This window comes from Gorilla gorilla, chromosome 10 (genome assembly GCF_029281585.2).
Source record: "Gorilla gorilla gorilla isolate KB3781 chromosome 10, NHGRI_mGorGor1-v2.1_pri, whole genome shotgun sequence".
Classification (NCBI taxonomy): Eukaryota; Metazoa; Chordata; class Mammalia; order Primates; family Hominidae; genus Gorilla; species Gorilla gorilla.
This window is the reverse complement of record NC_073234.2, coordinates 110,816,491-110,833,273: the sequence shown is the minus strand read 5'-3', so window position 1 is coordinate 110,833,273 and position 16,783 is coordinate 110,816,491. Positions and strand designations below refer to the sequence as shown.

The window sequence follows — 16,783 nt, the reverse complement described above, 5'->3', positions numbered from 1 at the left end:
ATTAAAATCACACAATATTATCACCAAGAGAATACCATTTCAACATTTTGGCATATTTTCTTCCAAACTTTTCTCCAATATACATACACACACACCCCATGCATACATATAGTGAATATATACTATGTATTTGTGTGTGTGTGTGTGTGTATATATATATATATATAATATACTTATTTTTTGAATACCATTTTTGTCCTGCTTTTTTTCTTTCACTTGATCATTAGCATTTTCCTGTGATATTAAGTTCTTCAGAAAAAAGATTTTGAATGGCTGCTTTGAATTCCATTGCATGGATGGTCTATGATTTTTTGGAACCCTTCTCCTATTATTGAACATTTATGTTTGTACAACTGTCCTACATTTTTTTGTTTCTTTGGGTCCTTCCTAAAGCTAGATTTCTCAAAGTGAAATTTGATGAAGGATATGAACATTTTTAAGGCTCTAGAGATGTACCACAAAATCGCTTTTCAAACAAAAATGCCAGCTAACTTTTCATAGCAAAGTACGAGAGATCCCATTGCAGCATTCTTTTTTTTTTTTTTTTTTTTAAGAAATGGGGTCTTGCTGTGTCCCACGCTGGTCTCGAACTCCTGGCCTTAGGCCATCCTCCTGCTTCAGCCTCCCAAAGTACTGAGATGACAGGCATGAGCCGCCGCGTGCAGCTCCATCACAGCATTCTTAGCACTGAACAGAATTAACATGCTTGTTCAACTTTGCAAAATTGACAGGCAAAAAATACTCTTTTAAGTATCTATTTCTTTAATAATTAGAGAGATTTAACTTTGTATTTCTTGATCTTTTAAGAAATTTCTGTCTGGGCACAGTGGCTCACACCTGTAATCCTAGCCCTTTAGGAGTAGGTAGCATATTTTAATGGAAAGAAAACCAAACTTGCAGGGAGTGTACAGGAAGTGTGTGTGTTTTCTGCTTAATTTTGCTATGAACCTAAAACTGTTCTGAATAATGAAGCATTTTTTTTTATTTGAAAGAATGTAAAACCCCAGTTGAGGTCAGAACACTCAGGTTCCTTAGTCAATGGGTGTGGGATCTTGTGTAAGTTTCTTGGACTCCCTGAACCTCAATGTCTTCAGTCAGTTAGGGAAAATAACATGTCTCTGTTTAGTACTGCAGGTTATAAAGCTGAAATCAACACAATATACATAAACATGTTTTGTAGACACTAAAGCACTAAGCAAGTAAAAGGTATTTTAAAAATAATAACGTAATACCATCAGAGGTTGTTTCTTTTTTTTTTTTTTTTTTTTTTTGAGACGGAGTCTCGCTCTGTCACCCAGGCTGGAGTGCAGTGGCATGATCTTGGCTCACTGCAACGTCCCCCTCCCAGGTTCAAGCAATTCTCCTGCCTCAGTCTCCCAAGTAGCTAGGATTATAGGCATGCATCACCATGCCCAGCTAATTTTTGAATTTTTAGTAGAGACAGGGTTTCACCATGTTGGCCAGGCTGGTCTTGAACTCCTGACCTCAAGTGATCCACCCCCCTCACCCTCCCAAAGTGCTGGGATTACAGGCATGAGGCACTGTGCCCGGCCCAGAGGAGCTTTCTTGAAACAAGTGGGTTTAGAACCAAGAAGAGATGGCTTGACAGAGATGATAGAGGAGCAGAGTTTAGCTGGCACACAGCGGTAGGGATGAGTAAGAGGCCATTATACATGACCCATAATAACAAACTCTCACGGCAGTGGTTTTTTAATGAGATTTGCTGAAGTTGCTAGAATTCATTCCCAAGGGATCTGTCCAAGCTTTAAAAACAGCACATGTAATTTTATGTGTATGATGAAACATTTCTGTAAGAAAAGCAGCAAAATCTTAACATCCCCAGGTTACTGGCATTAGAAATACCATGGAGATTAAATTAATACTTGCTGGATGAATTGCAATTTTAGGCAAATCAGAACTTTCAGCCTAGTTACCCTACCAAATTTCTATGTTTGCTCAACATGGAACATTATAGAACTTTACTATTAAGTCAGGCCCAGGGAGATTAAGGGCAGGAAAAAAGACAGCAGCTTCTCTAACTCCAGGGGCAAGTCTACCCTGGGATAGACTCTGTGGATTTACCACAAGAAGTCTGGTCTGACAAACAGTGAAACTATCCCAGACCAGTTCCCAAGGTACTTCTGAAAGCAGAGCTCATTCCCCAGGAAGGGTCTATGTGGACCTTCTGTCTGGTGCTGAATCAGATCTCTGGTCTGTAATTGATGACACTCAAGTTCTCTGATTTTAGTCATATTCACTGTTGCAGCATGGCGGTGCAAAGCAGGGGAATTCTGGGCTTGCTTCTAATCCTGATCCTACTATTCTTTAGCTGTGCGACCAGGGATATAAGAGTCAATATAGCATAAAGGTTTAGAACCCAGGCTCTGGAGTCCACATGACTCTCATTTGCCAATCATGGGATTTGAGACATTTAGCTTCTCAAAGCTCTACTTTCCTCATGTAAAATGGGAATCCTAATAGAATCTACCTCATAGGGTTATTGAAAGCATTAAATGAAATCATAAGCTAAATACCTTAGCACAGTCTCTAGAGTATAGCAAATGTTTGATAAGCAGTTAACTATTATGTTGCAATTATTGTTCCCTTTTCTGCATTTGGCTCCCTCATCTGTAAAATGGGATTAGATATTCTCCAAGCATCCTTCAGCTCTTACATTCAACGAGTGCCCCTACCATATTGAATTTAGCTTACTATTAGATTAGAGCCTATCTGAGATAAAGATTGGCTTTGAGATGTAGTTTGAGATTTGAGATATAGTTCCTTTTTGAGATGTAGTTCCCTTTTATTCCAGCCTCTGTCTTAGAGGGCTAGAACAATTGGGTAACTTGTGAGTTAGAGAATGACTGTTCCGTAAGACCTGAAAATGGCTTTCCCTGGGAATGACCAGCTGCCTGAAACTTCCAAGAAACCATTTTGTGCAAGTATTAGGGTACCTTTGACAAATGAATAAACTTGGTGATAATTATCACCTGTTGGAGAATCCAGGGATCAACTTCTGGCCCTCAGGCAAGAGGAAGGCAGGACAACTACCACTGTCAACCTTGAGAAAAGGCAGAGAAAAGGCCGTCTTTGTTGGCATGCCAGGCTGATTGGCCTTGACACAATGACTAAAAGACTCTTTGTCTAGGGCATGTTAAAGGGATTAGGAAAGGAAGCACTGCTTTTAAAAACGTAATGGGGAACTTTCCCAAATTACAGCTGCCTACTCAACGTATTTGATTAATGTGGCATTTATAGAATGTGAGAGATTTTGCCTGGGGTTTTTTTTTGCACAAGGGCTTTTGTATCTGAATTTTTGGCCCTGTTAGTAGGGAGGGGAAGTGTGCCTTTTTTCTCCCAATGATTATAGGTACTCATACTTTAGAGTACTTAGCTTTCTTTTAAGAATAATCCAAAAGGTCCATTTGTAGAAAGTCAGAAAAATAGAATCCCGTATAGGCACTGAATGAAAGGGCTGAGGTGTGGGCTTGGAAAGTGGTCATTAGGCTTGGGCTTATAAATACGTGTTGTTAGGCTGACATTCTGCCAGCCTTTGGTGCTTTTCAATGGAGTGGCATGCGTGTGTTCTGGGGTGGGGAAGAGTAGCAATCTATAAGTGCTTTGCTTTTGTCACATTGTTCAAAAGTTCTGCCCACTCACCTCATTTTTGACAGTGGGATACATTTTTCATGAGAATATGGGAAAGAAAGGAAGGAGAGTCAGGAGGAGGGAAGCAAGAGAAGAGACAAAAGGGAAGGGAGAGGGGGCAGTTGTTTTAACCAAGCATTTCTATTTTCCAACTACTCAGTGAGTGGCAGATCTGGCCCTTATCCACCCTTCTGGCTCTAGTTCCTTCCCCAACAATGGTGTGGCTATTATACTTTTCCCTGCATTCTTAATCAGCTATATTATTTCCAAGTACTTATTCTTAATCCTTTAAAAAGTTTCCTTTCAGCATAGCTCTTCCCACTCCCCAAGCCCCACACCCATCCAGTAAATGTGCCACACGTATACACACACACACAAAACACAGAGACCAATTCTCCTCAACACTCCAAAGCCATCTTGACATATATAAGCTCAATTTTAGGAAATTTTAAGCATGCCTTAAAAATGAAAACTACTGGGGATTCCCAGTGGAATCTGCTCTGAATCTGAAGGAACTCTCCAAGGGTGGCTTCAGAGATTTGTCTTCACGCTGTTGCTGAGATCTAGTTGTTTGTTTTGAGCTTTACTCTATGTCCACATTGGAAATGCACAAACTGCTGACTTCTTTGAGAAGAAGGCTCCCACGTCTCCTAACTTCTCCTAACTAGGGTCCTGGCACTTCTGGCTGTTCTCAAGGGTTGGTCTTCATTCTGTCCAGTTACATCCCCACACTGTGTTTTTGTTTTGTTTTGTTTTGTTTTGTTTTAGACGGAGTCTCTCTCTGTCACCCAGGCCGGAGGGCAGTGGTGTGATCTCAGCTCACTGCAATCTCCCCATCTCGGGTTCAAGCAATTCTCCTGCTTCAGCCTCTCAAGTAGCTGGGATTACAGGCGTGCACCACCATGCCCGGCTAATTTGTGTATTTTTAGTACAGACAGGGTTTCACCATGTTGGCCAGGCTGCTCTCGAACTCTTGGCCTCAAGTCATCTGCCTGCCTTAGCCTCCCAAAATGCTGGGATTACAGGTGTGAGCCACTGCACCCAGCCCCCACATCTGTTTCAATGAGTGAGAAGCCCAGCAGCCTGCCTTTGGCTGCTGGGGCCAAGGAGTAGAGGCAAGCCAGCCAGTTTATGCAGATATTAAACAGGTGATGCTGGTGTCCAAGAGAGCTAAGCATGTCTCTCCGGTACATGACCTCTGCTTTGCCAGCTTGACTCTTGGAGGCTTCTCCTTTTAATTTTTATTATTACTATTATTTTTAGAGACGTGGTCTTGCCGTGCTACTCAGGCTGGTCTTGAACTTGTGGCCTCAAGCAATCCTCCTGCCTCGGCCTCCCAGTGTGTTGGGATTACAGGTGTGAGCCACTGCACCTGACTGAGGCTTCTAATGGAATGTTGCTAACAGCTACTGTTTGGCATGCTTGGGTACAGGAGTGTCTGTGGTTGTGTTTATAAGTATGTGCATACACACACGTGCACGTGTGTGCATGTGTGTTGGGATTGAAAAGCTGGGCTGGGCAAGAACTAGGAAGGTCTACTTCATCAGCTTTATCCTCGGATACAGAGCCCAGGGAGGTCTAGTAATGAGTTTGGAATTGGGGTATGCATGACATTGAATCCTGGCTTTACCACGCGGCCACGTAGCCGTATAACTCAGGCACTTCTTTTGTTATGAGTCTTGCCTGTGGAAGAAACCTAATGAATATTTGTGAATGATACATGAATATTCTAAGATGCTACCTTCATATCAGGGTCTCAGTGTAAAACCTAGAAATGACAGGTATTTTTTCCTTTACCACGTTATTATTAACAAATGTGTATGTTCCTCACCAAATTGTAACCATAACGACTAGGATTTGTAGGATGCATACTAAAGGCGGGGGTCTATGCGCAGAGGTTTGTATTCATTAATCAGAGAATTCTTACATTTCCAATAGGTATTAGCGTCCCCATTTTACAGACGAAGAAACCAAGACTCAGAGGAGTTTAGTAGTCTGTCCTCATTCCCGTGGTGCCAAGTGGCAGAGTCAGGATTCACATTTAGTTTATTTTTTATTATTATTTTTTTAGATAGAGTCTTGCTCTGTTGCCCAGGCTGGAGTGCAGTGGTGTGATCTTGGCTCACTGCAGCCTCTGCCTCCCAAGTTTCAAGCAATTCTTGTGCCTCAGCCTCCTGAGTAGCTGGGATTGCAGGCGCATGCCACCATGCCCAGATAATTTTTTTTTTTTTTTTTTGTATTTTTAGTAAAGACAGGATTTCACCACGTTGGCGAGGCTGGTCTCAAACTTCTGGCTTCAAGTGATCCACCCAACCTCAGCCTTCCGAAATGCTGGGATTACAGGCATGAGACACCATGCCCGGCCTCACACTTTGTTTTTATCCAGAGCCTGTACTGCTCCATGCTGCTCCTGTGAGCACAGGGACGATGCACTATTCCTTATATTTCCTACAGCCTCTGGTACAGTGCTGCACGCACAGGAGGTGCTCAATAACTGTTTAAAAATTGGAAGCACTCAATACACACTAGCTAGGGACTCAGGATGAATCTTGAAATCCAGCTCTTCCGACTTAAAGGAAGCTTATTACATCCATGTAAAGGTGAGGCTCCAGGGGCCTCAAACAGAGCACCTGGCCCTCCTGCAGACCTTGATAAGACCAAGAAGCAAGCCATGTCTTGAATTCTCTTCTTTTGAACAGAAAAATAGAAGAAGCAAAGCAAAAAAAAAAAGGGCATCAACAAACAACTTATCCGGCGCCGCTATGAGGACCTGGAAGGCGTGGAGGAGAGCAGGGATCAGCAGTGCTCACAGAGTTTCTGGCTGGAGCTGCTGGAGAAGAAGACCCAGATGCCAATTGTCAGAAAGGCTGACCCCAACATGAAAAAATTCCATTACGCTCTGGTGGATGGCTCCTCTCTGACCTAATATCCTTGTGAAAATCCCAGGCGGGAAGGAGGATGAAGGGGGCAGGTCGTGATGGAAGGGGCTGACAGCTGGGGGTTTCCATTTCAGCAGAAAAAACCCAGGAAGGATTGGGAAAAGAGGTCTCAGACCTTGAGTTTGTTAATCCCTTTTTACCAATGGTCCACATCCCCACAATCTGGGGGCAAGAGAAATCAACCCAAAAAAGAAGTTGGGGCAAGTTCCTCACTTTACAACCTTCTTCCCCCACCCCCCCCACCCCCCCCACAGGATCCTGCTCTGTTGCCTAGGCTGGAATGCAATGGCACAATCTTGGTTCACTGCAGCCTCGGCCTCCCAGTCTCAAGCCATCCTCCCATCTCAGCCTCCTGAGTAGCTGGGATTACAGGCAAATGCCACCATGCTCGGCTAATTTTTGTATATTTTGTACAGACAGGGTTTTACCATGTTGTCCAGGCTGGTCTCAAACTCCTGGCCTCAATTGATCCTCCTGCCTCGGCCTCCCAGAGTGCTGGGATTAAAGGCGTGAGCCACTGCACTCAGCCCAAGCTTCCTTCTTTTTAAGGGAAGCTCTGGTCATCGTGCATATATTTTTTTGCACGTTTTTGTTTGTTTTTCAGTTCTAATTTTTTAAACTTAATGTTTTAATATTACATTAAAATAGAGACTGTGTCTCACTATATTGCTCAGGCTGCTCTCAAACTGCTGGCCTCAAGTGATCCTTCTGCCTCAGCCTCCCAAAATGTTGGGATTACACATGTGAGCCACTGCACCCAGCCGTGTAGCTGATATTTGTGTGAAGTGCTTGAGGGCTCAGGTGGTTCTGAGAAAACAAGTTGTCCTTGGCTTATTTTCCTGCTTAGACAGAATGCCATGGGGATTTAGCATCTAGAGAATCTAGCTAAGAAAGAAGAGAACTTTTATAATCAGCTCCTACAAATCCAAAATGAAAAAGGCCTCAAGAGTCCATTGCAGACAGTTTTGGAGAGGTCGGTACAGGTAGGTTTTGTGAAATTGTTCGCATATCTGTAATCATCCTCAGCCCCTCTTTACCCCTCCCTATCCACAGATGTTGTCAGGACAACTGATCCTCCTGCTCTATGCTGGAACGAGCTTGTTGAGAAATACTAGGTCACAATGCACAGCTTTGGTTTCCAGCACTCTAGCCATTAACAGGACCAGTCTAACCAGACTCCCTTGTTATTATTCACAGATTGGCTTCAAAGAATTTAGGATTAAAATGAGGGTGCAGAAATACGTATGGATGGGAAGAACATGCTGCTGAAAGTCATGAAGCCTGTGTGCTGGTCTGGCACTACCGTTATCACGCTCAGAGACTATGGGAGTGAGAGGCACCCTCTCTGGCCCTCCCATTGCCTTATCTGTAAATTGCTGATTTTTTTTTTTTCCCGAGATGGAGTCTTGCTCTGTCACCCAGGCTGGAGTGCAGTGGCGAGATCTTGGCTCACTGCAACCTCTGCCTCCCGGGTTCTAGCAATTCTCCTGCCTCAGCCTCCCAAGTAGCTGGGATTACAGGTGCCCACCACCACACCCGGCTAATTTTTGTATTTTTAGTAGAGACAGGGTTTCACCGTGTTAGCCAGGCTGATCTCGAACTCCAGACCTCATGATCCGCCCACCTCAGCCTCCCAAAGTGCTGGGATTATAGGATTGAGCCACCGTGCCTGGTCTGATTTTTTCTCTTTTTTTTTGAGATGGAGTCTCACTGTGTCACACAGGCTGGAATGCAATAGTGCGATCTCGGCTCACTGCAATCTGCACTTCCCAGGTTCAAGCCTTTCTCCTGCCTCAGCCTCCCAAGTAACTGGGATTACAGGCATGTGCCACCATGCCCAGCTAGTTTTGTATTTTTAGTAGAGATGGGGTTTCAACATGTTGGCCAGGCTGGTCTTGAACTCTTAACCTCAAGTGATCCACCTGCCTTTGTCTCCCAAAGTTCTGGGATTACAGGCATGAGCCACGGTGACTGGCTTGTAAATTGCTGATTAAAAAATAAAATAGGCCGGGTGCGGTGGCTTACGCTTGTAATCCCGGCACTTTGGGAGGCCAAGGCAGGTGGATCACCTGAGGTCAGGAGTTCGAGACCAGCCCAGCCAACATGGTAAAACCCTGTCTCCACTCAACATACCAAAAAATTAACTGGGCATGGTGGCACACACCTGTAATTCCAGCTACTTGGGAAGCTGAGGCAGGAGAATTGCTTGAACCAGGGAGGTGGAGGTTGCAGTGAGCCGAGATCACACCACTGTACTCCAGCCTGGGTGACAGAGCAAGACTCCATCTCAATAAATAAATAAATAAATAAATAAATAAATAAATAAATAAGGACATGTGTATGACAGCTAACATCTTTCTATATAAGAATTATTATTGTTAATGAATATCAATTCCTTAACCTGGATTGTATCTATCCTTCTGGGCACCTAGCTGTCTGTCAGAGCTATTCTGACCTCCCTTCAGGTGGTGTGTACACCAACGTATTCAGTGACTTGCCAAATCCAGTTATCCTTGGAACATTTACACCTTTTGGATGTGGCAGCATTTCTTTTCCTAAGAGGTACATGAGATTCCAGACAAACTAGAACTTTGGGGTAAGGTAAGGGGGTGGGTATGGGTGGGGGGTGGCAAGGGGTTGGGGGTGGGGCAGAAGAAAAGCTAACTCCTGACAAAAGGGAAGCAATCCTTCTAATTCTCACTCTAATTGGGAAAGCAGGTAAGGAAAAGGAAACGTACACACGTGCCCAAGGCTGTTCCTTGTACGGATTTGCATTAGCTTAGGTTGGAAGACCATGGGTCTCAATCCAGTTGCACCACCTGTGTGGAGATCTGTGGCTCTCTAGAGCAGAGGGACCTGCACAAAGGCAAGACCCTAGGAAAGCACAGGCTGGGAGCTGAACAGGGAGGCTGTCATTTCAGAGAGCCAGGTATCAGCCGGGCCTCTCTAACCCTTAAGAACTAGATAACACTGGCAGGACCCCCATTCCCTGCCCCAAGGATAGTCTCATATCCTCCTTGAGATTTTTGAACTGGGCGTGGTGCTCATGCCTGTAATCCCAGCACTTTGAGAGGCTGAAGCAGGAAGCCTGCTTGAGCCCAAGAGCTCGAGACCAGCCTGGGCAAAGTAGTGAGATGCCCATCTCTACAAAAAAATTAAAAATTTTAGCTGGGTGTGGTGGTGCATACCTGCAGTCCTAGCTACTAAGGAGACTGAGGTGGGAGGATTCTTTGAGCCCAGGAGTTAGGGGTTGCAGTGAGCTGTGAACTGCACCATTGTGCTCCACTCTGGGTGACAGAGCGAGGCCCTGTCTCAAGTAAAAATAGATAGATAGATATAAATGATAGAGATAGATAGATGATAGATAATAGATAGATAGATAGATAGATAGATAGATAGATAGATAGATAGATAGATAGATAGATAGATAGATGATACATACATACATACATACATAGAACATTTCTGCAAAGTTCTTAGGGATTATGATCTCATGGTCTCCTCTGGCTTTGACATCCCGCCTCCTTGGAATCTGTTTCTCTTGTCTGTGCCTTGTATCTGTAGGTTTATTTTGGCTCCTTTTTGATTTAAGCCAATTGGGAAATTTGCTCCTTCTCTTAATTTTCACACATAAAAACCGTTCACCCAAGGCCTGTGAGGGTAGCCGAATATCTTGATGTTTGGGTCATGGGGAATTTACAGTAGAGTAATACAAGTAATTTCCTTGGAGTGTAAAATGTACCGAAGTGTTCATTTTGTCCTAAAATGTTGCCCAATATTTCATGTTTTCCTCTCCTGGATCCTCTTTTTTCTCTTTTCTGTTCTAAGAGCCCTCTTTTTTTTCCCCCCCTCTCATGCCACCCCTCCTCTCCAAGCTTTTCCATTTTCTTATGGAAGATATATTCAACTCATTATAGCTGTACACCCAAATCAGCTAACTTTTACTTGGTGAACAATTTGGATGAGCCATCCTGAGGTGGGGGGTGGCAGTGAAAAATCAAGGAAGAGGGGTGGAGTTACTTTACCATCTCACCCTGCTCTCAGCCATAACATTACTATATGTTTTATTCATTTGCTTACATATCTCTTCTTTCTTCCCTTCCTGTAGTAAATATTTATTGAGCATCTATTACATTCCAGACACTCAGAATAAAGAGTAGTGTAAGATGCAGTTCCTGTTTGTCAAGAGCTGTCTTATCAGGAGCCTAAAGGCAATATTTAAAAAGAAAAAAAGGCCAGGCATGGTGGCTCACACCTGTAATCCCAGCACTTTGGGGGGTCAAGGCAGGTAGATCACTTGAGGTCGGGAGTTCAAGACCAGCCTGGCCAACATGGAGAAATCCTGTCACTACTAAAAATACAAAAATTAGCTGGGTGTGGTGGCGCACCTGTAGTCCCAGCTACTGGGGAGGCTGAGGCAGGAGAATCGCTTGAACCCCGGAGGCAGAGGTTGCAGTGAGCCGAGATGGCACCACTGTACTCCAGCCTGGGTGACAGACCAAGACTCCATCTCAAAAAATAAATAAATAAATAAAAAGAAAAAATACAGAAAATTGAAACAAAAAGCTATCTGTGGAAGATATTTATATACATTGATTCAACAAATAATTGCAAAGTACCTAATAATGTGGGTACTGTTTAAGCACTGGGGAGATAGCAGGGAACAAGATAAAGTCTCTGCCCTTGTATAGCTTACGTTTTAGTGAAGGGAGGCTGAGTAAATAAATATATTCCATATCGGGTGGAGAAAAGTGCTGTAAAGAAAAATAAAGCAGGAAAGAGGGACAAGAGGATAGTGGGAATGGGGAGATGCTATTTTGGGAGTGGCCAAGGAAGGCCTGTTTGATATGGGGACATCTAAGCAGAACCTGTGGAAGTGAGGGGCAGACATGCTGTTGTAGGCGAACTGTTCCAGGCAGAAGGAAATGTCAGAGCAAAGCCTTCCGGTAAGAGCACGCTTTACATATCCAAACAAAACCATGACCTCTAGAATGCTGGCTCCTGGAAAATATCACCCAAATATCAACCTGTTGACAAGACAAAAGTGAGTTTATTCATACTAAGGGAAGGGAAAGCACTACCTTGCCACGGTCTTGGTATTGGTAGCTTCCCGTGAGTAGGGAGGACAACCTAAGTATCTACCAGCTAAGGAATGGCTGAGTAAGCTACAAGGTACTGTTGTCATGGATACAAATCTCCATCCACACATCCAGGTGAGCAGGAAAAACAACTTTTTTTTTTTTTTTTAATTGAGACAGGGTCTTGCTCTGTTGCCCAGACTGGAGGGCAGGCCACTACACCTGGCTAATTTTTGTGTTTTTTGTAGAGATGGGGTTTCAGGATTTCTGCTATGTTACTTAGGCTGATCTTGAACTCTTGAGCTCAAATGATCCTTTCACCTCCCAAAGTGATGGTATTACAGGTGTGAGCCATCACGGCCGGCCAAAAGCAACTTGGAAAAAAAAATTCTTCCACTCAACTTAATTTCTAGGTAAGGCCCTACCAGTAGGTAGCAGAAACTTGCAGCCCTGGAATCCTTTCTCTATGAGTTCATCTCAGCTCCAGGGAGCTGAAGAAATGACAAGGCATTGGCGGTTGGGGGATTGACATCTGATACTCAGGCATTTTCATTCCAAATGGTCTGCAGTGATTGGTCCCTGAAGCTCACGGCTGTGTCCCCTGGACCCCAGTTTCCCTGGCCTCTCAGGGCAAGCTCTCTCTCGGCTGCTTCCACATCCTTAGCACAAGAGAAACACTTGTTTGCTCCTGTCCTGGGCGGAACGTGGGGAAATGGAGACTGTCTTGCACACAACCATCTGTTCTCCTTCTCTTGAGTTATGTTGGGCCTGAGGTCAGCTTCCAGGCTTTCCGACCTGGGGCCTCTATTGAGTTCCCCCATCCTACAACTTGGCCTAAGGAGGACAGCACAGGGCTGTTTCTCAGGGAGCCTCTCACACCTGGATCTCATCCTCCCACACTGCTTCCCATCCCCTACTCCTCTGGGGTGGAAAAACCTGCTCCTGATATTATATATTCTTCCACATCCCCTTTGCCATGTGTCTAGATCTCAACTTCTTAAACTCAAAAGCCAAGAATTTGACACTTCTGTTCTCATAACCCTTTCCAGAAGGCTTAGGTGATGTCTAATATCTTAGTTGAGCAGGAGAAAGTCATGGGTAAAAAGGAAAGACTGGGAAGAGAAAATATGGCAAATTTCTCCCACTACATTACATAGCATGCCCAAGTGTTAATACTTGGAATATACATATATGTGTATATAAACATATATATCTCCAAAATAAATTTAATTAATTATTTTATGTATATGTTACAATAAAGAACATGTAAGAGTCTACACACTGTGTTTATAGTCAGTTAATAAGGAGTGCATAGGTATCATTGCATTTATAATCAGAAAAACCTAAATATTATTTTTAAAATTCATATTTTTTATATATGTGTATATATATATATATACATTGTACCTATCCTGTAGTATGATTGTAAGATCTAAACAAGACAAATTACCATGGAAGTTTTTAGTGTGTTATAAGATAAGAGATACATAACTTTTGGAGATGATAGATATGTTTATAGCATAGATTGTGGTGATGGTTTCATGGGTAAGTACTTACCTCCAAATTAATCAAATTGTCGACATTATATACTAGAGCTTTTTGTATGTTGTTCATACCTCAATAAAGTAATTTTAAAAAGATAGACAATAGGTAGATGATAGACAATAGATAGACAATGGGGAGATAGGTAGGTAAGTAGATAGATAGATAGATAGATAGATAGATAGATAGATAGATAGATAGATGTATAGATACACAGATACATAGATACACAGATACATAGGTAGTAGGTAGATAAATGATAGATACATAAATACATTCACAAGTAGACAGATAGATATGGAGATAGATAGGTAAGTAGATGATAGATAGACAGATGTATGGATACACAGATACATAGATACATAGGTAGGTAGGTAGATAAATGATAGATACATACATACATTCATAGGTAGACAGATAGATATGGAGATAGGTAGGTAAGTAGATGATAGATGTATAGATACACAGATACATAGATACACAGATACATAGGTAGGTAGGTAGATAAATGATAGATACATACACACATTCATAGGTAGACAGATAGATATGGAGATAGGTAGGTAGGTAAAGACCTGAAAACTCCATGAAGCAGTGATTCTGAATGGCAGGAAGAGAAGGCAGAGGGTGGTTGGGTGCAGTAGCTCACACCTGTAATCTCAACACTTTGGAAGACCAAGGCAGGAGGATTGCTTGAGGCCAGGAATTCAAAATCAGACTGGCCAATATAATGAGATCCTCATTTCAAAAGAGAGAGAGAGAGCAAGAGAGAGAGAGGGAGAAGGCAGAGGGTGTGTGGAATGGGGAGGTTTGAGAATCCCCAAGCGCAATGGGAAACACCAAGGCTGAGAATGTGCCCTTGGCAGTGCACAGGCAGGGACGAGATGAAGGGATACTGCCATAGAAGCATGAAAGTTGGTGTTTCAAGGTACTACAGCTTTATCGTGCTTTAGGAAATGTGCCATAGCATAAGTGTTTCTTTGTGAAACCAGAGATGGCTGGGTGTACACTGCCCAAGAGCGGCGACTGACCAGGGAGACCTCTCCTGTTCTCTATCATACCAGGGCATTTTCTGCATCCTTGGGGATTGCTCATGAGGCTGTTTCTGGAGGCAAAGACTGGGAAGCAGTGGGCAGCTCCCCCACAGCAGGAGCATGTCAGTGGCCCAGGAGGAGAGTTTTCTATGATTGCTGTAACAGACTACCACAAACTTAGTGACTTCACACAAATTCATCCTTGTATGGTTCTGGATGTTGGAGGTCCAAACTGAGTCTCACTGGGCAAAACCAAGGTATCAGCCAGGCCACATTCCTTGGGAGGCTCTGAGGGAGACTCACACCCTTGCCTTTTCCGAGAGAGTGAGTCTAGAGATGGCCTACATTGCTGGGCTCCTGGCCCCTTCCTCCACCTTCAAAAAAGCAGCATAGAATCTTCAAATTCCTCTCTCTGCTTCTGTTACTACATTTTCTTTCTTTCTTTTTTTTTTTTATAAGGTCTTGTTGCTGAGACTGGAGTGCAGTGGCACAATCACAGCTCACCTGCAGCCTTGACCTCCTGGGTTCAAGCGATCCTCCTGCCTCAGCCTCCTGAGTAGCTAGGACTACAGGCATGCACCACCACACCCGGTAATTTTTAAATTTTTTGTAGAGATGGGGTCTCCCTATGTCACCCAGCCTTGGTGAGCTCAAGCAATCCTCTTGCCTCAGCCTCCCAAAGTGTTGGGATTACAGGTGTGAGCCACTGCACCCAGCCAATAATACTTTATAGTGTTGTTGTAGTTTGTTTGTTTTTGACAGGGTGTCATCCTGCACCCATGCTGGAGTGAGTGGCCTGATCATAGCTTACTGCAGCCTCAGACTCCTGGGCTCAAGTGATTCTCCTGCCTCAGCCTCCCAAGTAGCTGGGATGACAGGTGTGTGCCACCACACCCAGCTAATTTTTTTTTTTTTTTTTTAGTAGTGAGAGGGTCTCACTATGTTGCCAGGCTGGTCTCAAACTCCTGGGCTCAAGCAATCCTCCCACTCAGCCTCCCATAGTGCTGGGATTATAGACGTGAGCAACCACACCCGACCACATCTCCTTTTCTGACTGATTCTCCTATCTCCTTTTCAGAAGGACCCTTGTGATTACACTGGGCCCATTCAGGTAGTCCAGGATAATTTCCCCATCTCAAAATCTTTAGCTTGAGAGGCATTCGCAAAGTCCCTTTTGCCATGTAAAGACATATTCACAGATTCTGGAGATTAGGGAATGGACATATTTGAGGGACCATTATTCTACCTACTACATCAAATGAAGGCTATCAGATGTTTGTGTTGCAAAGCCTGCCCTTCTGACCATTATTTTTGGCTTTTAAAAATAGTACCAGTCTGTCTGCGCCACAGTATCTCACACCTGTAATCCCAGCACTTTGGGAGGCTAAGGTGGGAGGATCACTTGAGCTCAGGATTTCAAGACCAGCCTAGGCAACATAATGAAACCCCTGATTTCACAAAATATTTAAAAAAAAATAGCCCAACATTGTGGCGCACACCCGTGGTCCCAGCTACTTGGTAGGGAGAGAGATGGGAGGGTGGCTTGAGCCTGGGATGTCGAGGCTGCACTGAGCCATGATTGCACCGCTATACTCCAGGCTGGGTGACAGAGCAAGACCCTGTCTCAAAAAAAAGAAAAAAAATTCCCAATCAATGTGTGCCCACATAGGCTCATCCAATGCTTGACCTTGATCCTTTAACCAGTCCCAGCCTTGACTAACTCATGCCTTATCCAAAGTTCCTCCTGACATACACAATATCCCACAGCCTCCCTGACTCCAATCCCTCCCCATGTCATACTGCAGAGGCTCAGAAAGAGGAGGAAAAGAGATGGCATTTAATGTTAGTGAGGGTCAGGATAAGGTCCGAGGTGGGCTGAAGGAATCAGTTAAGAATGTCAGAGTGTCCACAGACAACAAAGTGCAGGTGGCAGAGGCTGCCGGACTCTTCAAGACTACCTGCAGCAGGTGTTAATTTACTGTATTTGTTTTGCAGGGCCGACATGACAAATTACCATAAATTGGGCGGCTTAAAACAACAGAAATATATTCTCTTACAGTTCAGGAGGCTAGAAGTGAGAAACCAAGGTGTTGACGGGATTGGTTTCTTCTGGAGGCTCTGAGAGAGAGACTCTTCCATGCCTCTCTCCTAGCTTCTGCTGTTGCCAGCAATGTGTGGCATTTCTTGGTTTGCAGATGCTTCACTTCCATTTGCTTCTCTCTTCATTCACATTGCGACTTCCTCTGTGGGATCTCTGCTCTGGTCATAAGCACTCCAGTCATTGGATTTAGGACCCACCCTAAATCCAGGATGATTTCATCTCAAGATCCTTAACTAATTACATCTGCAAGGGCCCTATTTTGTTTTATTTTTTAACTTTATTTTTAGAGATGGGGTCTCGCCATGTTGCCCAGGCTGATCTCAAACTCCTGGGCTCAGGCAATCCTCTGACCTCGGACTCCCAACGTGCTGGGACTACAGCATGTTTCAAATAAGATCACATTCTGAGGTTTAGGGTGGACATGCATGGGAAGAACCAGTG

At 43.8% G+C, this 16,783-nt stretch overlaps 2 long non-coding RNA genes across 2 annotated transcripts in view; both read left to right on the top strand.

Moving 5' to 3' along the window:
• The window catches only part of LOC115930228 (uncharacterized), a 47,270-nt gene extending 40,692 nt beyond the window's left edge, over window positions 1-6,578 (top strand). Inside the window, exon 7 of the long non-coding RNA XR_008670224.1 lies at window positions 6,348-6,578. This is a non-coding gene — a long non-coding RNA (uncharacterized lncRNA). The remainder of the gene's footprint in view (window positions 1-6,347) is intronic.
• A 2,436-nt stretch (window positions 6,579-9,014) lies between these two features.
• On the top strand, window positions 9,015-16,331 carry LOC129525759 (uncharacterized). Its single transcript, XR_008670223.2, has 3 exons — window positions 9,015-9,149; window positions 14,701-14,832; window positions 16,237-16,331. It is a non-coding gene; the product is annotated as an uncharacterized lncRNA (long non-coding RNA).
• The last annotated feature ends 452 nt before the right edge of the window (window positions 16,332-16,783 follow it).